The sequence below is a fragment of the Triticum urartu genome, chromosome 2A (genome assembly GCF_056163025.1).
Source record: "Triticum urartu cultivar PI428250 chromosome 2A, HENAU_Tu73, whole genome shotgun sequence".
Classification (NCBI taxonomy): domain Eukaryota; kingdom Viridiplantae; phylum Streptophyta; class Magnoliopsida; order Poales; family Poaceae; genus Triticum; species Triticum urartu.
In genome coordinates this window covers 88,695,339-88,709,923 of record NC_141874.1, presented here as the reverse complement: position 1 = coordinate 88,709,923, position 14,585 = coordinate 88,695,339, and positions in this window count along the sequence as shown.

Below are 14,585 nucleotides of genomic sequence, written 5' to 3'. Positions count from 1 at the left end.
GTGCTATGATTGTTGCACTGCTCCCCGAAAGGATTAATGCCATCCGCGCTTAAAGCAAACCATACATTCCTTGGGTCCTTTGCAAACTCATCCCAGTACTTTCTCTTGATTTTTCTCCACTGCGACCCGTCAGCGGGTGCTCTCAACTTCCCATCTTTCTTTCGGTTCTCACTGTGCCATCGCATCAACTTGGCATGCTCTTCGTTTCTGAACAGACGTTTCAACCGTGGTATTATAGGAGCATACCACATCACCTTCACAGGAACCCTCTTCCTGGGGGGGCTCGCCGTCAACATCACCAGGGTCATCTCGTCTGATCTTATACCGCAATGCACCGCATACCGGGTATGCGTTCAGATCCTTGTATGCACCGCGGTAGAGGATGCAGTCATTAGGGCATGCATGTATCTTCTCCACCTCCAATCCTAGAGGGCATACGACCTTCTTTGTTGCGTATGTACTGTCGGGTAATTCGTTATTCTTTGGAAGCTTCTTCTTCAATATTTTCAGTAGCTTCTCAAATCCTTTGTCAGCCACAGCATTCTCTGCCTTCCACTGCAACAATTCCAGTACGGTACCGAGCTTTGTGTTGCCATCTTCGTAATTGGGGTACAACCCTTTTTTGTAATCCTCTAACATGCGATCGAATTTCAGCTTCTCCTTTTGACTTTCGCATTGCGTCCTTACATCGACAATGACCCGGCGGAGATCATCATCATCGGGCACATCATCTGGTTCCTCTTGATCTTCAGCAGCTTCACCCGTTCCAGCATCATTGGGCACATCGTCTGGTTCCTCTTGATCTTCACCAGCTCCCCCCGTTGCAGCATCACCGTATTCAGGGGGCACATAGTTGTCATCGTACTCTTCTTCTTCGCCGTCTTCCATCATAACCCCTATTTCTCCGTGCCTCGTCCAAACATTATAGTGTGGCATGAGACCCTTGTAAAGCAGGTGGGAGTGAAGGATTTTCCGGTTAGAGTAAGACCTCGTATTCCCACATTCGGTGTATGGACAACACATAAAACCATTCTGCTTGTTTGCCTCAGCCGCACCGAGAAACTCATGCACGCCCTTAATGTACTCACAGGTGTGTCTGTCACCGTACATCCATTGCCGGTTCATCTGCGTGCATTATATATAATTAAGTGTCCAAATTAATAGAAGTTCATCATCACATTAAAACCAAAGTGCATACATAGTTCTCATCTAACAACATATAGCTCTCCAGAGCATCTAATTAATTAAACCATACATTGAAACTATGTAAAACATTTCAATGCGAAAACAAATGCGGTCATAATCGCAACCAAGGTAACAATTGATCCAACGGCATAATGATACCAAGCCTCGGTATGAATGGCATATTTTCTAATCTTTCTAACCTTCAAGCGCATTGCATCCATCTTGATCTTGTGATCATCGACGACATCCGCAACATGCAACTCCAATATCATCTTCTCCTCCTCAATTTTTTTTATTTTTTCCTTCAACAAATTGTTTTCTTCTTCAACTAAATTTAACCTCTCAACAATAGGGTCGGTTGGCATTTCCGATTCACATACATCCTACATAAATAAAATCTATGTCACGTTGGTCGGCATAATTTTCATAAACAATAAATGAACCAATAGTTATAAAGATAATATATATACCATATCCGAATCATAGACAGGACGAGGGCCGACGGGGGCGGATACCAAAACCATCGCACTATATAAGATGCAATAATAAAAGTAAGAAAATAATACAAGTATCTATGTAAACATACAAGTAAGAATATTTTTCCTTTCAGAAAAAAGATAAGAACAAGAGGCTCACCACAGTGGTGCCGGCGATGAGCTCGGCGCGGGTGATCGACGGCGGTGAAGACGGGGACGGGCCGTGACGGACCGCTAAACCTAGACAAATATTGTGGAAAATGGAGTTTGGAGGTCGAGCTTGGAGAGGAAAAAGATTAAGTAGTGTGGCTCGGGCATTCCATCGAACACCTTATGTGCATAGGAGGTGAGCTAGAGCACCACCAGGCCCTCTCCCCCTCGGCCAGAAAAAAACAGAGTAGTGTGCTCTGCTTTTACGCGAGGGGGTATATATAGGCACCTCATTGGTCTCGGTTGGTGGCATGAACCGGGACTAGAGGGGAGCCTTTGGTCCCGGTTCCAGCCACCAACCGGGACCAATGGTGGTGGGCCAGGAGCGAGGCCCATTGGTCCCGGTTCGTCCCACTAACCGGGACCAAAAGGTCCAGATGAACCGGGACCAATGGCCCACGTGGCCCGGACGGCCCCCTGGGCTCACGAACCGGGTCCAATGCCCCCATTGGTCCCGGTTCTGGACTGAACCTGGACTAATGGGCTGACCCGGCCTGGACCAAAGCCCTGTTTTCTACTAGTGTCATCCAAACTCGCCGTCCACATCTGGCAAGCTTTGCTCCCCCGTCGCCAGCAAACCCTAGCCACCAGAACCACAACGAGATGGGGCTCTTCTCCGACGCCGGCAGTAGCAAGGCCAAGGCCCCCGCCACCCCTTTTCCCGCAGAGTTCCTCCCGCCTCTGCCGGTACCTCACCGGCAGAGGCAGCGCGTGAACGTGCCAGTGCACCAGGCGGAGTGGCACTGGCGGCACCGTCAGCCTCTGCCGTACCCCGACATGACCCTGCCGCACAACTGGCATCTGGATCCAGATAGGATCCCAGTGCCGGCGGCGCCGTGGACGGCTAGGGCTCACGCGGAAGAGGTGCGGCGCCGGCGGGCGTTGTTGACGCCGGAGCAGCACCGCGAGCCCGCCTACACATCCGACTCGTCCAACTGGGCGAGGTGGTCCGTCTTCGAGCACGAGGAGGCGAGGCGACGGGGCGTGCGCGAGGTCGACCGAAGCGAGCCGCCGCCGCCGCTCATCGTCCGCGAGGAGGACCAGGCGGCCGAGGACGCCTACCAGGCGGCCGTCTACCGGGAGAGCGAGGAGGACGAGCGGCGCAGGGACGAGGCAGCAGAGGAAGAGGAGGCTCGCTACGATGCGGCAATGGCGCAGGCACTTGCCCTCTCCGCGGCGGGGGACTGCGTAGTGTCGCCGGTGGCCCCGTCGTTCCCTCCCCGATGCCTCGTCAAGCCGGAGAAGTAGCCGGAGCCCGAGCCGGAGCCGTCCCCCATCGAGCGGAGTCCTGTAATGAAACATATAGTTGTTGTTTTTTGCTTAGTAGATAAGTCCAGAATGAGTGAATCTTGTCGTGCTAAATATTCCACTGATTACACATTATGTTATTCTTGTTTTTTCCGCATGTATCGCCTAATTGACGAAATAAAATCATCCGAATTATATACTATTATCCAACACCACTTGCAAAACACGGAGAAGTGCGCGTCCTCTGATACACACAAAGATGAACTCCATTTACCAGTTTGTTAAGAAATGAAAGGTACTAGTTCTACGTACGTACTTAATTAAGACAGTGGGAGTTGAATGTGCCCCGGGAAAAACGTACTTGCATGTCCTTTTGCTGTATTGACACTCTGAACCTCTTGGTGGCTTAATTAGACAGCCACAGAGATCCAGAGAGCAAAAGGGCTGCTAAAAGGGAGAATGAGAATCTAGTTGCCCCCACTGGAAACAGAGAAAGCTGCCTGGTTGTTTCAACCGTCATCCTACCTATCCAAAGAACTATCAACCAAAAGCAGCTACCACCATATTATACTGAACTAATAACAACCTAAGCACCCCAAATACCTAGAACCACTGAATAATTATCGCCATCCTCAGAATCAATTATTAGCGGTTGATGCAACTCAATCCAGTCCACGGCATATACAGGTGCAGAGCCCAGCTGATGGCAACATTAGGTCGGCTGGCTTTACCTAATTAGATCTCATTAGGCTCGTCCAAATCCACGAGCGACCATCCTAGTAACACCAGCTACAGTATCTACATATACATAGGAGTACTAATCATCACCATTAATTCAGAAGGTCACGGGGATTATCAGCAGCTAGCAAGCTGTCCAGCATTGGTGATGCATCAGCTCAAACTGTGGACTTTGTCCGCTTTGCAAACGTGTTGACGAGACGGGTGCACACCTCTTCTATAAATGCCGCTACACCATAAGGCTATGGAACCCGGTCATTCTTGAATTTGGTCTAGCGCACATGGACACCTCCTCTTGGCACTTGGATGGATCCGTTTTAGAATGGTGGGAAAAGCGAACCTGCTTGCAAAACCCAAACCGACGAACCTTGGCCTCACTTACAATGCTAGTCTCTTAGACGATCTGGAACGAGCGTAATGCTCGGGTCGGTCTTCCGACACAAGAGCGCACCGCCTCCGGTCCTTCTCCGTGCTATCATCAACGACGTCAAGCTTTGGGTTCTCGCGGGAGCTAAAAAACCGGGGTGTATTCTTGTGCGCGAGTAGTTGCCATGCCGGGCATATGGGTCATTTGTAACACTCTAAAACACTTCTCTCTTATTCATTTTGGGCAACGGTGCCAAAACACCTTTTTGGGACTCCCCATGGCTTCTTGGGCGGAAACTGAAGGACATTGCCCCTTTGATTTATGAGGCCTCCACGCGCAAGAACTGGAAGGTGCGTGAGGCCCTCCATGGAGATGCTTGGATTCTTAAGATCGGTCGCAACACCATCGTCTCCGGTGCCCACATCCTTCAATTCTTCACGTTATGGATGTTTGTGCATGACCTACACTTGAATCAACAAACCAACGATGACATTATTTGGAAACACGCCAACGACGGGTCCTATTCCGCGGCCACCGCCTACAAGGCTCAGTTTCTTGGACTGACACTTTCGCCTATGAACTTTATAATCTGGAAGGCTTGAGCCCCTCCTAAGATCAAGTTTTTTGCTTGGTTGGCTATCCAAGACCGGATTTGGACAGCCGACATATTAGGGCGGCGCGGTTGGCAAAACTGTGGACTTTGCCCGCTTTGCAAACGTGTTGGCAAGACGGGTGCACACCTCTTCTACAAATGCCGCTACACCATAATGTTAGAATAAATCCGAGGCATACCGTTGATCATCCGAGGACCAAGCAATCCACATGAACACGACACCGAGATTTGCTGACGAGGTTCACCGATATGGCTACATCCCCGGGGCTTGACTATGGGCGCTCCTCCCCATGATACCGCTACAATACCGCACCCGGTCGCCCTGGACACCGGCACATGCCGCCGGCTTCCCCTGCGTTCCGGTGCTATTATGTTGGCATAGGTTACATCGTGTGTCTAGCCCGGCTATATATGAGAGGCCTAGGATACAAGTGTCCTACTAGGACACGACTTCACATCCTATCTAAACACAATACAACTCAGAGTCCAACTGTAACCTACCTTGTACACTATATTCGACACAACTCCAACAAACTCCACCTTGGCGAATATACTCCACCACCCTGGATTTGTCCATGCGTCAAACTTCCATGTACATTGGACTTGAGCTTATCCCATGAGCACCGCTGCTACTCCAAAGACTCCATATGACTCCACCTGCAACTTGTAGTCCCTTCTTTTCTTGACAACAGTCAACACTCGAGCAAAATTAAGTTCCTTGTTACTCTAGTTTGCGCTCCCAACTTTCAGAGTATCCGTCCAACACCATCACACACTGATCACTGACCTGCGTGAAAGTGAACAACTCACATATTGGGTGTCACACATAAGAGTTACCTGAACTCAACATCACCGCTCTTCCTTGACCGCCCGTCTGAAACTTGAAGAAATTTCACCGTTGCTTATAATCATCCCGAGTCAAATTCGCAGTTGTCTCACCACATGTATGACCACAAGAGCCCTGGCCCGTCTCCATGCCCCGTGCGCGCCGCACGCTTCGCCGCTATTACCGCATCGAGTCTCCGTTGTCCCGGTCGAGTCTCAAGGGTCACGAAACCACACCACTCAACCCCCACTGCAGAGTACCACCGATCATCACCGATCGATGACGAGTTTCACGCTTCCATCAGACCACTGGGCTCCAGTCCGAACTACGTGTCCCTCGCTTTTTCCTAGCTGAATAGGCTTCGATTCTCTGTGCACTTACGCCGTAGCCCCTCAATCCAGCTCCACCTTCAACATGACTCCATGGTAGATGATCAGTCCACCCTCGCGCCCCGTCGTCTTCAAGCTCCGTGTGTACACCACCTTGAATCAACCACGCGCCATAGTCTTGTCGAAGCCACACAAACCCTCGGGCCTATGCCACGTGTTTCCACGCCACAGAAGTCGGTCACCATCAACATCATGCTCCTTATGTCATCGTTGCCGATCCCACCACCATCTTCTGTACCAACCGACTTGCGTCGATCTGTCAGACTGCCTAGTCCGACCAAGCCGAACTCGTTCGACTGTACGACACACTCGAGGCTCCCAAACTGTCTTCCGCGAATTTCCGCCCATCACATGATAATTCCATCTCAGCTGACCTGACTTCCTACAACGCCTTCAAGCATCACTGTTGCACCAACAAATCCAACAATTTTTTTCATTCTTGTCTGCCATAACCCAAGATTTTCAGTTCCACGAACTTCTCCACCTCAAACCCGGCATCCATTGACGCCATGGTTCTTTGTACGGATGACCTTGTGAAACATATGAGCAATCTCCCACGTGTTGTAGCTATAGCTCAACCTCCAATGCTGATTGTTGCTTTGTCGATGTCCCTGCTAGCAATGGATACGTACCGGTTGATGGATTTTTCGCTCAAAACGAGTTTCTGCCTTGCGTCGTATACATGAGGACTCGGTCCTCTTTTTTTCCTAAACAAATCTGCCACGATGCCTTTCTTGTTGTTTCCGATTGCACCACTTATCACTAAAATCTGCATGCCGCGACCGATCGAGTCTGATGCTCAGCTGGCACGCATCCTTCCGCCGCTTGGGCTGCCTGCTCGCGTCCCTGCTGGACCGCACCTGCTTGGCCCAGCTGCGTTGCCGTATGCCACGTCCCAACCTCGCTGACTCAAGTACGTAACCACTCGGGGTTGTTCCACGCGATCGTGACACCGTGCCGTTTTTTCCGATCTCGCTGACGATTCATTTTTCCATGATATCTTCGCCTCTAGATTAACACAACAACCTTTGAACAACCTAGCTCATGATACCACTTATTAGAATAAATCCGAGGCATATTAACGAGGTTCACCGATATGGCTACATCCCCGGGACTTGACTATGGGCGCTCCTCCCCATGACACCGCTACAATACCGCACCCGGTCGCCCTGGACACCGGCACATGCCGCCGGCTTCCCCTGCGTTCCGGTGCTATTATGTTGGCATAGGTTATATCGTGTGTCTAGCCCCGCTATATATGAGAGGCCTAGGATACAAGTGTCCTACTAGGACACGACTTCACATCCTATCTAAACACAATACAACTCAGAGTCCAACTGTAACCTACTTTGTACACTATATTCGACACAACTTCAACACATAAGGCTATGGAACTCGGTCATCTTTGAATTTGGTCTAGCGCACATGGACACCTCCTCTTGGCACTTGGATGGATCCGTTTTGGAATGGTGGGAAAAGCGAACCTGCTTGCAAAACCCAAACCGACGAGCCTTGGCCTCACTTACAATGCTAGTCTCTTGGACGATCTGGAACGAGCGTAATGCTCGGGTCTTACGACACAAGAGCGCACCGCCTCCTGTCCTTCTCCGTGCTATCATCAACGATGTCAAGCTTTGGGTTCTCGCGGGAGCTAAAAAACTGGGGTGTATTTTTGTGCGCGAGTAGTTGCCATGCCGGGCATATGGGTCATTGGTAACACTCTAAAACACTTCTCTCTTATTTAATAAATGAGGCAAATCTTTTGCCTCCGTTTTGAAAAAAAAACTACCGGTCCCTGCTGCCCTACCACACATACCTGCAGCAGAAGTACTTGGGCACTTAGCTGCAGCTGCAGCTAGCTGAGCAGATATGATTGATGCAGCTTCTAGCTAGATAGTAACCGTACCGATAGATCACAAACAGTAGATCATGTCATGAGCTGATGGTTTGGGAGAATATTGTAGCAGTCCCCAAGTACCAACTACGCCTAGCTAGGTTTCTTGCTGCAAAAGTGCTCTTGTGATGCAGTAGTCAGTAGCCCTGGATCCCAATGTATATGTACAGGTTAAGGTACCACTTGCATTGTTAGCAAGCATGGTGTCAGTAACGTTGAGGAGTCATGGACTATGCAGGTATGCAGTTATCTGATAGCCTACAACATATGGATGTCACACATGAACAGCTAGCTAGCACATGCATTCTGCAACATGAAGGGGTGGTTATTTTACTGCACTGGTACTTAGATTTTCCTGTAGGTGAGCTTGTACTTAGATTACTACCACGTACTCTCTGACCGCCAAGAAGGTCAAGTAGTTCTTTAACTAATGAACTAGGAAAAGTTAATGCTGCTGGGAGGTTTAATTAATTTGTTTAATAAAGAGCAACTGCCCGAGAACAGATTGGCCAACTAATTAAACAGGTCCTGCAAAGCAAGGTACAGCTCCAGCTCCAGCACTTCGTCTTAATCCCATATTCCATGCTACAGTGTCTACGTTGCTTAAGATTTTGCTTAATGCGCTGACGTAAGTGCCAAAGGAACGTTAGTTAATTAATTTGATCGAGAGGTGAAGATGGTGACCAGGTGAAGCAACAAGCTACTAGCTAGTGATGCAAGCTTCAAGTTTCAAGAACAGTACGTTCTGCCACCCCGTGTAGGAACATGCAAGCATGATCATTCAGATCATATCAGAAGTGTGTGGAGTGCAGCTCAATCGTTTTTATAGAAACTCATGCACCTCAATTTTGGGTCGCCGAGATAATATTAACTTTCTTGTGACTTTTGATGCAGAGAAACTGGAGTGTACATGCATGTTGCAGCTAAGCTAGCATTGCAGGCCACAGATTTTGTTTCCTCTTAAACCAAGTTAACTAAAATAGTCTAGCCAGCTTACTTGCAGTGCTGAAAGTCGCCTCTTGCTTTACGCTGACTAAGCAACAGTTGCATCGCCTCCCCTATGCAAAGTCTAGGCTAACGGATAGGAATAGGATGGTGATGGAGCTTTTGATGTGATGATGAGAGAGAGAATCATAATACACCATTCACCAAAAATATATTAAAAAAACCATAATACATCAACGGGAGTATCTGAAATGTGCTCTCATGCAAAGACTTATCGACGAGATGAACTCTTCTTTTATCCAAACTCTTTTTGTTGTCCAACTTTGAAATCTAAACTCTTATTTTATCCAAACTCTTTTTGTTGTCCGACTTTGAAATCTGAAATTGATCTTTGAATTTGTTCGATGGTTCTTTTTTTGTGCATTCCTCTGTATGTAAAAGACTAAATTGTCATGTGATCCCATCCCTCGTAATATAGGAATACCTAAGGAATTGCGAGGTGTGGGCATTGTTTAGTGGATAAGTGGGCACATACACAACGAAAATGATATCTAGAAAGGCAAATGAGCAAAAGGTTTGATTACTCATGACATGACATGAAAACGAGAGAGAGAGAGAGAGAGAGAGAGAGAGGTGTGGAGCTGAGCCAATCATACGCGCCCAATTATTGGCATTTGATTGGCTCCAATGAAGATGAAATGAAATAAAGGAGAAGAAAATCATTGATAGCAATGGTATGTACTATAGGACTGTAGGAGTATCTGGATATACTAAAAAAGAAGAACTGAATACTCATTTGTCATTGAACCATTTGATGTTTGGGGCTTTGACTATATGAGACCTTTTCCTTCCTCTAATGGTTATACGCATATTTTAGTTGCAGTTGATTACGTTACTAAGTGGGTAGAAGCTATTCCAACTAGTAGTGCTGATCATAACACTTCTATTAAAATGCTTAAAGAAGTTATTTTTCCAAGATTTGGAGTTCCTAAATATTTAATGACTGATGGTGGTTCACATTTTATTCATGGTGCTTTCCGTAAAATGCTTGCTAAATAGTATGATGTTAATCATAGAATTGCATCTCCTTATCACCCTCAGTCTAGTGGTCAAGTAGAATTGAGTAATAGAGAACTCAAATTAATTTTGCAAAAGACTGTTAATAGGTCTAGAAAGAATTGGTCCAAGAAACTAGATGATGCATTATGGGCCTATAGAACTGCATATAAAAATCCTATGGGTATGTCTCCGTATAAAATGGTTTATGGAAAAGCATGTCACTTACCTCTCAAACTAGAACACAAGGCTTATTGGGCTATTAAAGAACTTAATCATGATTTTAAACTTGCCGGTGAGAAGAGGTTATTTGATATTAGCTCGCTTGATGAATGGAGAACCCAAGCCTACGAAAATGCCAAGTTGTTTAAAGAAAAAGTTAAAAGATGGCATGACAAAAGGATACAAAAGTGTGAGTTTAATGTAGGTGATTATGTATTGCTATACAACTCTCGTTTAAGATTTTTTGCAGGAAAACTTCTATCTAAATGGGAAGGTCCATACGTTATCAAGGAGGTCTACGTTCCGGTGCTATAAAAATCAACAACTTCGAAGGCACCAATCCGAAGGTGGTGAACGGTCAAAGGATCAAACATTATATCTCAGGTAATCCCATAAATGTTGAAACCAATGTTATTGATATCGTAACCCCGGAGGTATACATAAGGGACACTTTTCGGAACGTTTCAGACTCTGAAAAGGAATAGGTATGTGGTACGGTAAGTAAACCGACTCCAAAACAATTTTTAAGGCAATATTTCTCCGTTTTGGAATATTTAGAAAAATAGAAAAATAAGCAACAGTCCGGGAAGGACACGAGGCCTCCACGAGGGTGGAGGGCGCGCCCTACCCTACTGGGCGCGCCCCCTACCTCGTGGGCACCTCGTGTGCTCTCCGGACTCCGTTTTCATACATGACACGTATTTTGGTCGGTAAAAATTCATTATATAATCTCCCGGGGGTTTTGAGTCCCGTATCACGCAAAAATCTCCTGTCTTTGTTTCGAGCTCTTTTTTTGACAGATCCAGGTCGTCATGTCGTCTTCAAGTGCCCCCAAGGACTAGTTCTTCGAGAAGGTCATCAACCCCTACCTCGCAGAAGTGCTGCAACACCCTCAAACCATAGAGATGTGTGAGGGGTTGTTGCACGTCCGAGATGCTGAGGGACCAAGGAAGACCGGAAGCACGGAGGCCAGGCTCGAGGCATTGGAGCAAGAAGTTTACATGTGTCAGGAGATGGTGGAGCGTGGACTTGATTCCAATCACATTATGATCACGGAGTTCACCAACAACCACAAGCTAGACGTCAAGGACATTGGGGAGGCCATCTTCAAGCTTCATGAGAAAATCGAGCACCTCCAAGCCCAGATTTATGACCTGCAAAACCAAAACTGTGAGTATGAATATAGATTCAAAAGGATGAGTTTGGCTGCATATTTGAGGTTTCAGGAGACTCGGTCATCTTTCTATGATGGTAAGCCTATGCCTTGGAAGAAGGACGACAAGCCTACGCCATCAACAAAATCTTCACCGTCTCCACCGACAAAGAAGAATTGAGTATTTGGTATGGGCACTCCACTTGGCAACTGCCAAGCTTGGGGGAGTGCCCCGGTATCGTATCACCATCACTTTTATCTTTACCGTTTTTCTTAGTTTGATCCTTTTGGTAATATCTTGATCTAGTAGAATAGAAGTTCTTAGTGTGATTTAGTTGTGAGTTTTGCTTTATTATCCTTCTATGTAATCGAGTCCGTGAGCTATATAATAAAGATTAGTGTTGAGTCAAGGGCTTGATTATTTTGCCATGATCCTAAGCGAATAAAAGAAAAGAGAAAGAAATAACAAGAAACAAAGAGATCATGTGAGTCCTATGGAGAGTAATGAGCTCACATAGAAAAAGTATGATGAATAAAAGTTATTAAGGGTTGACAAACATAGTGTTGGTCATCGTTGCAATTAATAGGAAGTAATAAAGAAAGAGAGCTCTTCACATATAAATATACTATCTTGGACATCTTTTATGATTGTGAGCACTCATTAAAGTATGACACGCTAAAGAGTTGACGTTGGACAAGGAAGACAACGAAATGGGATATGTTTTCTTACATCTGAGATAAATTATATTGTCTTGGATCTTCCAACATGATGAGCTTGCCTTTCCCCCTCATGCTAGCCAAATTCATTGCACCGAGTAGAGATACTACTTGTGCTTCCAAATACCCTTAAACCAGTTTTGCCATAAGAGTCCACCATATCTACCTATGGATTGAGTAAGATCCCTCAAGTAAGTTGTCATCGGTGCAAGCAATAAAAATTTCTCTCTAAATATGTATGATTGATTGGTGTGGAGGAAATAAGCTTTATACAATCGTGTGATATGGAAGTAATAAAAGCGACAGACTGCATAATAAAGGTCTATATCACAAGTGGCAATATAAAGTGACGTTCTTTCGCGTTAGGATTTTGTGCATCCAACCATAAAAGCGCATGACAACCTCTACTTCCCTCTGCGAAGGGCCTATCTTTTACTTTTATCTTCTACATTGCATAAGAGTCATGGTGATCTTCACCCTTCCTTTTTACATTTTACCCTTTGGAAAGCACAGTATGTTAGAAAGATCCTGGTATATATGGCTAATTGGATGTGAGTTTTTATGAACTATTACTGTTTACATTACCCTTGAGGTAAAATGTTGGGAGGCAAAACTATAAGCCCCTATCTTTCTCTGTGTCCGATTAAAACTCCATACCCATAAGTATTACGTGAGTGTCAGCAATTGTGAAAGATTATATGATAGTTGAGTATGTGGACTTGCTGAAAAGCTCTTATACATTGACTCTTTCCTATGTTATGATAAATTGCAATTGCTTCAATGACTGAGATTATAGTTTGTTAGTTTTCAATGAAGTTTACAATTCATACTTGATATTGTGATTGAATTATTACTCTAGCATTAGAGATTATATGACAAAGAATTATATGAGTTGCTGTTCTAAGAATGATCATGATGCCCTCATGTCCGTATTTTATTTTTATCGACACCTCTATCTCTCAACATGTGGACATATTTTTCGATTTCGGCTTTTCGCTTGAGGACAAGCGAGGTCTAAGCTTGGGGGAGTTGATACGTCCATTTTGCATCATGCTTTTATATCAATATTTATTGCATTATGGGCTGTTATTACACATTATGTCACAATACTTATGCATATTCTCTCTTATTTTACAAGGTTTACATAAAGAGGGAGAATGCCGGCAGCTGGGATTCTGGCTGGAAAAGGAGCAAATATTAGAGACCTATTCCGCACAGCTCCAAAAGTCCTGAAACTTCACGGATGATGTTTTCCAAATATATAAAAACAGTGAGCGCAAGAACTTCACCAGGGGGGCACACCCTGCCCACGAGGGTGGGGGCGCGCCCTACCCCTCTGGGCGCGCCCCCCTACCTCGTGGGCTCCCTGGTGACCCTCCGGTGGCCATCTTCTGCTATATGGAGTCTTTCGATGGGAAAAAAATCATAAGCCATCTTCTCGGACGAAACTCCGCCGCCATGAGGCGGAACCTTGGTGGAACCAATCTAGGGCTCTGGCGGAGCTGTTCTGCCGGGGAAACTTCCCTCCCGGAGGGGGAAATCATCGCCATCGTCATCACCAACGCTCCTCTCATCGGGAGAGGGTAATCTCCATCAACATCTTCATCAGCACCATCTCATCTCAAAACCCTAGTTCATCTCTTGTATCCAATTCTTGTCTCCAAGTCCGGGATTGGTGCTAGTAGGTTGCTAGTAGTGTTAATTACTCCTTGTAGTTGATGCTAGTTGGTTTAATTAGTGGAAGATCATATGTTTAGATCCTATATGCATATTAATACCCCTCTGATTATGAACATGTCTATGCTTTGTGAGTAGTTACTTTTGTTCCTGAGGACACGGGAGAAGTCTTTCTATTAGTAGTCATGTGAATTTGGTATTCGTTCGATATTTTGATGAGATGTATGTTGTCTCTCCTCTAGTGGTGTTATGTGAACGTCGACTACATGACACTTCACCATTGTTTGGGCCTAGAGGAAGGCATTGGGAAGTAATAAGTAGGTGATGGGTTGCTAGAGTGACAGAAGCTTAAACCCTAGTTTATGCGTTGCTTCGTAAGGGGCTGATTTGGATCCCTATGTTTCATGCCATGGCTAGGTTTACCTTAATACTTTTGTTGTAGTTGCGGATGCTTGCAATAGAGGTTAATCATAAGTGGGATGCTTGTCCAAGTAAAGACAGTACCCAAGCACCGGTCCACCCACATACCAAATTATCAAAGTACCGAACGCGAATCATATGAACGTGATGAAAACTAGCTTGACGATATTCCCATGTGTCCTCGGGAGCGCTTTACATCATATAAGAGTTTGTCCAGACTTGTCCTTTCCTACAAAAAGGATTGGGCCACCTTGCTACACCTTATTTATTTTTGTTACTTGTTGCTCGTTACAAATTATCTTATCACAAAACTATCTGTTATCACTTATTTTAGTACTTGCAGACAATACCTTGCTGGAAACCGCGTATCATTTCCTTCTGCTCCTCGTTGGGTTCAACACTCTTATTTATCGAAAGGACTACGATAGATCCCCTATACTTGTGGGTCA